The 11,165-nt window shown below is 36.7% G+C and overlaps 1 protein-coding gene across 1 annotated transcript in view; it reads right to left on the bottom strand.

Annotated features, from left to right (window-relative positions):
• Window positions 1-11,165, bottom strand: part of ACER3 (alkaline ceramidase 3) — a 120,099-nt gene that overhangs the window by 82,371 nt on the left and 26,563 nt on the right. The window lies entirely within an intron of this gene.

Here is an 11,165-nt window from a genome sequence, read left to right as displayed (position 1 = left end):
AGCCTGGAGCCTGTTTCAGTCTGTGACTCCCTCTCTCTCTGACCCTCCCCTGCTCACGCTGTCTCTCTCTCTCTCTCCTAGAAATAAATAAAAACCTTAAAAAAAAACTCAGTGGCTTAAAATATTAATTTTTACTTTGCTGATTAATATGCATTTTGAGTAGATCTGGGAAGGAGTAGTTCATCTCTCCTTTACTCGGTGTCAGGTGGGACAGCTCAAAGGCTGGGGGCTGGAATCATCTAAAGATTCACACACTCAAATTTTGGGCAGTTGATGATGGCTGCAGTCTGGGGACTTCAGGTGAGGTTGTGGCAGGAACGTTTATATATGGCGGTTCCACATGGCTGACTGGCTTCTTTACCACAAGGTGCTGGGTCCCAACGGTAAGCATCCCAGGAGGATGAGGAAGAAGTTCCCCACCTTTTGTGATACCCTAGGAAGCCATATAGCTTCCTGTCCACCACACTAACAGTCTTGCCCAGACTCAAGGGCAAGGATCAGAGATTCTATCTCTTGAAGGTAGTCAATGTCACATTGTAAGAAAAGCAGATGTGATGAGATATACTGGTGTTAACATCTTTGGAAAATACAATAATCTGCCACATAAATAAAGCTCAAAACTGAATTAAATACCTCCACCCCTTTCTAAGAACAGAAGGTCATCTGCTTTAGGATGAAAAGTATTCAGATTGGCTTATTATCATTACTACTCCTCCAAGCCACCTTTGAAGTCTTTTAAAGTTTCTTAAAACAAGCATAAACATGTATTTTCCTTATTGCAAAAGCATTTCATGTTCATTATAGAAAATCTGGAAAACACAGAAATGCAAGAGAGAAAGAAATTCCCTGTAATCCCATAATCCAGGGATAATTACTATCTAATACTTTAATGCATCTCCTTAGTTATTCACTCATGTGGTTAATTAAATGTCCTTCCTTCCTCATTCCCTTCCTCCCGTCCATTTACATATTTATCGGGCGCATGCCAGGTGCCAACACTATTCTATAAGCTAAAGTACGTGATATTCAAGGTAAGTGAAATCTCTGTCATCAAGAAGTTTACATCCTAGCTGGGGGAGACTACAAATAAGATAAATTCAAATGGTGATAAGTGCTATGAAAAGCATAAAATAAATGTCATTTGTGAAAGGGATTGCTCTACATAAAATGGTTATAAAAGGCGTATCTGAGTAGGTAACATTGCGCTGAGGAGTCAGAAGGAACCAGACACGCAGAGATAAGAGAGCAGAGTCATGTAGCAGAGGAAACAGCCATTACAGAGGCTGGTGTGGCTGGTGTGCCGTAATCAATGCAGAGAAAAGAGTAAAAACTAAAGTTGGCAGAGCTAGACCAGGGCCGATCATACAGGCCAGAGGAGAGAATTTACATTTCATTTGAAGTGCAAATGGATGCCTTAGAGAGTTTTAAGCAGAAGAACTGTATGATCTAAAATGTTGAAGACTGCCTTGGACAGCTAAAGGGGCAACCACTGACTGCTGCAGGAGCTGAGAAATAAGATGGTGATGGCATACACAATGCCCAGTGAGGTAAGGAAAAAGAATAAGGAAATTTCCTTTTACATAAAGAAAAACTGGAAAGCCAAGACAAGTGTTTCACAAGCAAAAAAGCAAACATTGTGTGGAATTCTATGGAGAGGTCAAATAATAAGACAGAAATGTATCTATTGGATTTGGCAAGATGAAGGTGATGGATGATCTTGACAATAGCAGTTTCTGTGAAATGAAAGGAACTATAATGGGAGGAAAAGAGAGGGAGGGAAGTGTAGAGAGAGCAGAGAAACTCGAGCAATTCTGATTTGAAAGGGAGCCAAAACATGATTCAACAGCTGGGGCTGGACACAGGGCCAAGGGAGGAGTAATCTTTAAAAGACGGGAGTTACTTGAGTACGTTTGTAAGCAGACGGCAGTGAACAACTGTAGTGACTTTCTAAAGACTATGGTGGAGCCAGAGACTCGTAGGCCAGAGGAAGAGGGAGGGGACAGTGGCCTTTGATAAAGTTGGGACACTTCTTCCACAACAGGAGGAAGATGATAGTAGTAGAAACATGAGGGTGTTTCTTAATGACGTCTTCTATATTTCTGGTGAAATGTTGGGGTGCCTGGGTGGCTCAGTCAGTTAAGTGTCCTACTTCGGCTCAGGTTCATGGGTTCGAGCCCCACGTCGGGCTTTGTGCTGACAAGCTAGCTCAGAGCCTGGAGCCTGTTTCAGAATCTGTGTCTCCCTTTCTCTCTGACCCTCTCCTGCTCACGCTGTCTCTCTCTCTCTCTCAAAAAAAATTAGTTAGTTAGTTAATTAATTAATTGCTGGTGAATGTTGAAGATACCAGTGAGGAGAAAGGAAAATGAGGCAAAAAGATATAAAAATCTAAAAAAGAAAGGACAAGTGTGAAATAAAAGTTCTGAAGAACAGAAACTGAAATTGTCAGGGAAATGTAATGGTAATGTCTTATGGCACTGAGTGGTTATTTGAGCTTCTGTTCAATAATTTAAAAGTGAGGGTGCGCCTAAGTGGCTCACTCGGTTAATGTCAACTTCAGCTCTGGTTGTGATTTTGTGGTCTGTGAGTCTGAGCCCCAGGTCCGACTCTGTGCTGACAGCTCAGAACCTGGAGCTTGCTTTGGATTCAATGTGTCCCTCTCTCTTCCCCTCCCCTGCTCATGCTGTCTCTCTCTCTCTCTCAAAAATGAATAAACATTAAAAAAAAATTATAAAGTGAGATCATTTAACAAAAGGATATAATTTCTACAAGCAATATTTAGCTACTCAATTCAGGCACAGGATAGGATACTCAGATAACTTAGCTTGATCTGGGTTGAATATTGCTCAGGAAGCAAGGGGCAAGGGCTTTAAGGATATTTATATGGGTAGGTGGGAGTTACTAAAATTTTAGGCCACAGATTACAAACTTTGTAAAAAGGTAAAAAAAATGAGGCAAAATGTACTTCCTTCGGTCTTTTTTCCGTTGTTTATAAAATTGGCATTATATTACATAAAGTTTTGTCTTTATGACATTTTCCTATTTCACTGGTCTTCAAAATATTTTTTTATCTATTTAATTTTTAAAGATATTCAATCAGAGGGGCACATGTATGGCTCAGTTGGTTAAGTGTCCAACTCTTGATTTCAGCTCAGGTCATGATCTCACAGCTTGTGGAACTGAGTCCCATGATGGGCTCTGGGCTGACAGTGTGGAACCTGCTTAGGATTCTCTCTCTCCCTCTTTCTCTCTGCCCTACCCACCAGCATGCCCATGTTCTATCTCTCTCAAAATAAATGAATAAACATTTAAAAAAAGGATACTCAACCAGAGATCAAATTTTCTTTACTTTTTTAAAAGTAAGCTTTATGCCCAATGTATGGCTTGAACTCACAACCTGAGATCAAGAGTCACATGCTCTACAGACTGAGCCAGCCAGACCCCCTTCAAAATATTATTTTAAATGGCTATAGTACACTTCAATACATAGTTATATCATAGTATATGTAACAATCTTTTTGTTAAACATTCAGATCATTTAAAAATCTGTATTATGTGTAACACTGTCATATGTGTAACATGCTTGTAAAATATCTTTTCCCTGTCTCTGATTACTTTTTTAGGATGTATTCCTAGGAGTGCAATTACTGGGTCAGAGAACATGTACATTGATTTTCTTTAAAAAAAAATTAAAACAACTTCAAGGTACAGAAAAGTTTGAAGGGCAGTACAAAGAACTGTTTTCTCTCTGAACCATTTGAGTATGTTGCTGACATGAGGTTCCATTATTCCCAAGTACTCTAGTGTATGTTTCTTACAAAGATACTCACTTGGATTGTATATACACCTTGACCAAATGAAGTTTATCACAGGAATGCAAGGTTGGTTCAACACAGGAGGATCAATCAATGTACTAGACCATACAGATATAATAAAGGAGAAAAACCACATGGTCATCTCAAGAGATTCGGAAAAAACACATTTGAAAATTCCAACATCTTTTCATGATAAAAACACTCAGCAAACTAGGAACAGAAGGGAACTTCCTCAGTCTAATAAAGGGCATCCACACAAATCCCCAACCAATATTAGAATTAATGATGAAAACTAGAAGCTTTCTTCCCAAGATCAGGAGCAAAACAAGGATGTCTGCTCTCCCTACTTCTATTCAACAGTGTACTGGAAGTTCTATTCAGGGCAGTTAGGCAAGAAAAATAAGTAAAAGGCATCCAATTGATAAGTAATATATAAAACTACCCCTATTTGCATATAACATGATCTTGTACTCAGGAAACTAACAAATCCACATATCCATACACGAAAAACTACTAGAGGTAAAAAAAAAAGTTCAGCATGTTGCAGGATACAAAAATATGCAAAAAATCATTGTTGTTTCTATAAATTAGCATGAGAAACCAAAAAAGTGAAATTAAGAACATTTGATGCATTTACAATAGCATCAAAAAATACATTACTTACGAATACACTTGACAAAAGAAGTCATGATTTCCACTCAAGCTATAAAACATCACTGAAAGAAACTAAAGACTTAAATAAATGGGAAGACATCCTATGTTCAAGGATTAGAAGACAATATTAAAGACAGCAATACACTCCAAAGTGATCTGTGGATTCAATGGAATCCCTTTCAAAATCCCAGCTAATTTTTGCAGAAACTAATAATCTGATCCTAAAATTTACATGGAAATGCAAGGGATCCAGAAATGTTTAAACAATTTTTAAAAACAAGAACAGGGGCACTTGGGTGGCTCAATTAGTTGAGTATCCAACTCTTGATTTTGGCTTAGGTCATGATCCCAGGGTTATGGGATCAAGCCCTGTGTCAGGCTATATGCAGGGCATGGTGCCTGCTTAAGATTCTCTCTTGCCCCCTATGCCCACCCCCACCCCCAACCCCGGCTCGTGCACCTGTGCTTGCTGTCTCTTCAACAACAAATTTGGAGGACTCACAGCTTCTGATGTCAAAATCTACTACAAATCAACAGTGATCAAGGCTGTGTGATACTCATACTAGCATAAGTACAGACATAAAGACCAATGGAACAAAACTGAGAGTTAAACTGAGAGTCAAGAAATAAATTCATACATTTATGATTGTTTGATTTTAGATAGGGGTGCCAAGACAATTCAATGGCAAAAGAATAGTCTTTTCAATGAATGACTCTGGGGCAACTGGATATCCACATGCAAAAGAATGAAGCTAGACTTGACCTCACACCATGTGAAAAATTAATTTAAAATGGATTAAAGAATCAAGAGAACAAATACTATAAAATGTCCATACTACCCAAAGTGATCTATACATTTAATGCAATCCCTATCAAAATAGCAACAGCATTTTTCATAGAACTAGAACAAGTAACCCTAAAATTTGTATGGAACCACAAAAGACCCCAAATAGCCAAAGATATCTTGAAAAAAAAAAAAAAGGAACAAAACTAGAGGAATTACAATTCTAGATTTTAATGTTACTGGCAGGAAAAAAAAAAAAAAAGACACATAGATCAATGGAACAATGGAACAGAATAGTGAGCCCAGAAATAAACCCAAGATTATATGGTCAATTATACCTATGACAAAGGACACAAGAATATAAAATGGGGGAAAAGACAATCTCTTCCAACTGGTGCTGGGAAAACTGGACAGCTACATGCAAAAGAATGAAACTGGACCACTTTCTATACCATACACAAAAACAAACTCACAAAATGGATTAAAGACCTAGANAAAGACACATAGATCAATGGAACAATGGAACAGAATAGTGAGCCCAGAAATAAACCCAAGATTATATGGTCAATTATACCTATGACAAAGGACACAAGAATATAAAATGGGGGAAAAGACAATCTCTTCCAACTGGTGCTGGGAAAACTGGACAGCTACATGCAAAAGAATGAAACTGGACCACTTTCTATACCATACACAAAAACAAACTCACAAAATGGATTAAAGACCTAGATGTGATATGGAAACCAACTTGACAATAAACTATTTTTAAAAAAAGACCTAGATGTGAGACCTGAAACCATAAAAACCCTAGAAGAGAACACAGGCAGTATCGGTCATACCAACATTTTTCTAGATATGTCTCCTAAGGCAAGGGAAACAAAAGCAAAAGTAAACTATTGGGACTACATTAAAATAAAAAGCTTCTGCATAGCAAAGGAAACAACCAACAAAACTAAAAGAAAACCTATTGAATAGGAGAAGAGATTTGCAAATGATATACCTAGTAAAGGGTTAGTATCAAAAGTATATTAAGAATTTATACAACTCAACACCAAAAAAAAAATCCAATTAAAAAAATGGGCAGCGGACATGAACAGACATTTCTCCAAAGAAAATATACAGATGACCAACAGACACAGGAAAAAGACGAAGACATCATCAGGGAAATGCGAATCAAAACCACAATGAGGTATCATCTCACACCTGTCAGAATGACTAAAATCAAAAACATTAGAAACAACAAGTATTGGTGAGGATGTGGAGAAAATGGAACCCTCGTGCACTGTTGGTAGGAATACAAATGGGTACAGCTGCTGTGGAAAACAGTATGGAGGCTCCTCAAAAAAATTAAAAATAGAATTACCATATGATCCAGTAGTTCTACTACTGGGTACTGACCCAAAGAAAACAAAAACTTTAATTTGAAAAGATATATGCACCCCTATGTTTATTGTAGCATTATTTACAACAACCAAGATATGGAATCCAAGTGTCCATTCATAGATGAATGAATAAATAAGATGTGGAAAATATGTACAATGGAATGTCATTCAGTCATAAAAAAGAATGAAATTTTGCCATTCGTAACAACCTGGGTGGATTTAGAGGGTATAATGCTAAGTGAAATAAATCAAAGAAAAACACCTTATGATTTTACTCATGTATAATTTAAGAAACAAAACAAAGGAAAAAATGAGACAAACTAAAAAAGACTCTTAAATATAGAAAACAAACTAGTGCCTGACAGAGGGAGGTGAGTGAAGGTTGGGTGAAATAGGTGAAGGGGATTAAGAGGACATTTATCATCATGAGCAATGACCAACGTAGAGTTGTTCAATCACTATACTGTACACCTGCAATGAATATAATACTTTATATTGATTATACTGGAATTTTAAAAAATGGAACAAAGATCTAAATGTACAAGCTAAAACTATAAAGCTCTTAGAAGACGACACAGGTATAAATCTTCACGATCTTGGATTAAGCAATGAATTTTTAGATATGGTATCAAAAGCACAAGCAACCTAAGAAAAAAATCAAAAACTTTTTGCTCCAAAGGATACTATTAAGAAAATGAAAAAACAACCCACAGAATGAAAGAAAATATTTGCAAACCATGTATTCAATAAAGGTCTAAAACCCAAAATATATACTCTTACAACTCAATGATAAAAAGGCGAATAACACAATGTAAAAACGGGTGAAGGATCTGAATAGGCATTTCTCCTGTGAAGATATACAAATGAGTAATAAGCACATGAAAAAATGCTCAATATCACTGGTCATTAGGAAAATGTAAATCAAAACCACAAAGAGATATCATTTCATAACCAGCAGGGTGGTTATAATCAAAAGGAAGGACAATCACCATTACTGGCAAGAATATGGAGAAATTGCTGGTGGGAATGTAAAATGGCTCAGCCACTTTGAAAAACAATCTAATAGCTCTTCAAAAGGTTAAAAACAGAGTTACCATGTGACCAAGAAATTCCACTTCTAATAAATATCTGAGAACTGAAAACATATGTCCACACAAAAACTTGCACACAAATGTTCAGAGCAGCATTATGTATAAAAACCAAAATGTGGAAACAACCCAAAGTCCATTAATTGATAAATGAGAAATAAAATGTAGTATATCCATATAATGGAATATTATTCAGCCTAAGTCAAAGAAGCCAGACATGAAAGGTCACACACTAAATGATCCATTGCAATCACATTTCCAGAATAGGCCAATCTACAGAGACAGAGAGTAATGAGGAGAAACAGCTAATGGCCATGGAGTTCTCTCTGGGATGATGAAAGTGTTCTGGAATTAGTGGTGATGATGTCACAATTTTGTGAATATACTTAAAACAATTAACTTATATACTTTAAAATGGTGAATTTTATGGCATGTGCATTAAATCTTTTCATAAAAGATATTCATCTACATATCCACAAGACTATCAACAAAATCAGGAAATTAACATTAGTTTATTACTACCATGTAATTCTCAGGCTTCATTCAAGTTTTTCTAAGTGCCCCAATATCATAAATGTAAGCATACACACACACACACACACACACACACATACACACACACCCCATCTAGTTCAGAAACACACACGGTATTTAGTTGTCATGTCTTTTTGGTGTCCTTCAATTTTAAACAGTTCTTTAGTCTTAATTTTATAATCATGGATGCTTTTGAAGATTAAATGTCAGTTATTTTATAAAATATCACTCCATTTGACTTTGTCTGATGTTTCCATATGACTGGATTCAGATCATGCATCTTTGGCAAGAATATCAGAGTAGTGATGCTATGTTCTTGCCACTGTATTTTGTCAGGTGGCACGCAATTTTGATTTGTCCCATTACTGAAGATATTCACTCTGCTTGATTAAAGTGTTCTTCACTAGGCTCCTTCACTATAATGTTACTGAAATTTTCCCTTTATAATTACTTTATGGTAAAGTACTTAAAAACTATGTAAATTCAGCATCAAACTTTTAACATTCATTTATGATCACTCGTTTCATTTATATACAGCTTATTATTTTAGTATGAATTCATGACTTTCCATTTTGTTCAGTGGGTTATATATTCAATGAGTTTGGTAACTATTACAAACTGTTACTATCATTATTTATTTTGATGCTCAAATTGTCCCAAATTTGGCCTGCGGGAACCCGTTTAAGTTGGCTTCAGGGTTCTTCTGACATATGCCCATTCTTTTAGCTTTTCCACTCTTTCTAGCATACAAAGATGTTCTAGTTTCATAAAGTCCTTTTTTTTCTGCCTCAGTCCTCTGAACAGCCCCGGTTCCTTTTATTATTTTTTTTAAAGATTTTATTTATTATTATTATTTTTTAAAAGTGAACCCTATGCCCAACATGGGGCTTGAATCCATGACCCTGACATCAAGAATCACCTGCTCCACCAACTAAGCCAGCCAGGCGCCCCTGCCCTGGTTCCTTTTATATGGAGAATAGTTTTTACAACCTAGATCTGAATGTTAGGTGTGCTCTTCAGTATTCGGGTTTCTTGCTCCCAGGCTAGCAGGCCTAGAGAATGGATGTATATATGTGTATATAGAAATATAAGTGTATGTATATATAAATATATAGGAGATACATCATTTATAAACTGTGGGTGATTTTGGTCAAGTCAATTAGCCTCTTTCAGTTCTAGTACTGGAATTTATAAGACATGAGTAATAACTATTTAAGATACTATACACCAAAGCACTTCATGATAGCTAGAGCTGGACAAATTCCAATTATTTTTTCATATGGTCAAACCCGAAGCCTTATTTTCAGGGTCCATTTATTCAGCTGTTACTCACTGGTATCAGTGAATGAGGATTTGTGTGCAAATTCTTATTGTTGGAACTCTTACCATATAGTTGTAAAATATTTTGAACAGCATTCCTACCATTTCTCACCATTCTCGAAATACATTTTCAGGTCTTGCTTCATCACTGTTGTCACATATACCAAACAATGAAATGACTCCCTGCCTCTCCATGGCACAAGGCATGTCTGCTGTGGCATTTCATCCTTTCACTACCTAAAGAGTCTTAACTAAATCTTTCAAATTTTGTTTAAATGACTTTGACTTTTATACATTCTTCCAAACTCCACTGTGATGCCACAGATCATTTGTACTTCTTTAAAAAGAATTTTCATATTATGCCATTGTTTGTAAGTCTGTCTCTCCAGCTAGAAAGTGTGAGAAGTATGTTCTGTGTTCAATTAAGTCAGATCAGTGTCTTATTCAATTGTGTACTCTCCAGAGCAAGCACAACCTACACACATGACACCTTACTCTAAATGTGTTGAATATCAGAATCAATCCTAAATTAATATTTATGCATTTAATATAGCTGTAACTAATAATTCACAGACTGTTATATTCACAAATCCTTCTGGAATAGTCCTGTCCAATCCAGCAGCCACCAGCCTTATCTGGCTACTGAGCACTTGAAATAAACCTAATCTGAATTGAGATAGACACCTTATTTCAAGATAGGAAACATTTCATTAATAAATTTTTATACTGATTACATGTTGAAATAATATTTTAATATATTGGGTTAAATAAATGTATTATTAAAATTAATTTCAACTATTTTTTAACATGGCTTTTCTTGATGTGGGTCCCAGAAAATTTTAAACTACGTTTATCCTCACATTATATTTCTACTAGACAGTGAGGTTCTAGAAGTTTCTGGGTTATTAATGGGGAATAAAGAGCTCAAAAGATAGGGGTGCCGGGGTGGCTCAGTCAGTTAAGCGTCTGACTTCAGCTCAGGACATGATCTTGCGGTTCAGGAGTTTGAGCCCCACATCAGGCTCTGCACTGACAACTGGGAGCCTGGAGCCTACTTCGGATTCTGTGTCTCCGTCTCTCTCTCTCTCTCTCTCTCTGCCCCTCCCCCAATTGAGCTGNAATATAAAATGGGGGAAAAGACAATCTCTTCCAACTGGTGCTGGGAAAACTGGACAGCTACATGCAAAAGAATGAAACTGGACCACTTTCTATACCATACACAAAAACAAACTCACAAAATGGATTAAAGACCTAGATGTGATATGGAAACCAACTTGACAATAAACTATTTTTNGGTTCAGGAGTTTGAGCCCCACATCAGGCTCTGCACTGACAACTGGGAGCCTGGAGCCTACTTCGGATTCTGTGTCTCCGTCTCTCTCTCTCTCTCTCTCTCTGCCCCTCCCCCAATTGAGCTGTGTCTCTCTCTCTCTCAAAAATAAATAAGCATTAAAAAATTTTTTTAAAAAAAGGTCAAAAGATTGACCACTACATATACAGCCTCCTTAGAGCAAGGGCAGTAAAATCCCTGCATAGCCCTAATTCTTTGCTAGCTAGAGGAACCATCCATTCAAATGGATGCTATAAGACA

The sequence above is a fragment of the Crocuta crocuta genome, unplaced genomic scaffold (assembly GCF_008692635.1).
Source record: "Crocuta crocuta isolate KB4526 unplaced genomic scaffold, BGI_CrCroc_1.0 scaffold561, whole genome shotgun sequence".
Lineage (NCBI taxonomy): Eukaryota > Metazoa > Chordata > Mammalia > Carnivora > Hyaenidae > Crocuta > Crocuta crocuta.
Note: the sequence above shows the minus strand (reverse complement) of the source record. Positions and strands in the feature narration are given on the sequence as shown.